We start from the raw sequence: 738 nt of genomic DNA on the forward strand, positions 1-738 counted from the left end.
TATATATATATATATATATATATATATATATACTATATGCACACACACACACACACACACATATATATACATATGTGTGTGTGTGTGTGCATGTATGTATGTATATGGATATGGATATACGTATATGAACTGAATTACAACACTGTTATTAGAAGCTCTTTGCATTCCAGTACATGCACTCCATCAGCTGACAACATATCGCAACGGTTCTCACAGACCTATGATCGTATCGCTTCCTCAAGCGCAGCCGGCTAGCTTTGATGCTACGGGGAACGTTCGCAATTTTTGGGCCCACACATAGCACGATCTCAGCAACACACATAGACATCCGTGTGTGTGTGTGTGTGTGCGTGCGCGTGCGTGTGTGTATGTATATGTGTGTCTCTGAATGTGTGTGTGTGTGTGTGTGTGTGTGTGTCTGCTATTAATTTTCATGCATAATGAGTATTGTATATTTTCTATAAACAATTTTATGAGCATTTTTATCCATTCATTAATCGCTATGCACAACTCCCAACTCCAACACTTTTACTCCACTTCTCGTCAAACTTCCACGTTTTTTGTTGTTGTTCTTTACGCACTTGCATACATACATCATACATACATACATACATACATACATACATACATGCATACCGATGAGTGTGTATGTATGCGTGTGTATACATACGTATATATCTGTACGTACATACCTCTCAGCCCTTCTCTATCTCTCTTTCACTCTCTCTCTCTTTATGT

The 738-nt window shown here is 38.3% G+C and overlaps 1 protein-coding gene across 5 annotated transcripts in view; it reads left to right on the forward strand.

The window, feature by feature from the left end:
• LOC106871880 (protein-glutamine gamma-glutamyltransferase K) overlaps positions 1 to 738 on the forward strand; it is a 427287-nt gene that overhangs the window by 293728 nt on the left and 132821 nt on the right. The window lies entirely within an intron of this gene.

The sequence above is a fragment of the Octopus bimaculoides genome, chromosome 1, assembly GCF_001194135.2.
Source record: "Octopus bimaculoides isolate UCB-OBI-ISO-001 chromosome 1, ASM119413v2, whole genome shotgun sequence".
Classification (NCBI taxonomy): Eukaryota; Metazoa; Mollusca; class Cephalopoda; order Octopoda; family Octopodidae; genus Octopus; species Octopus bimaculoides.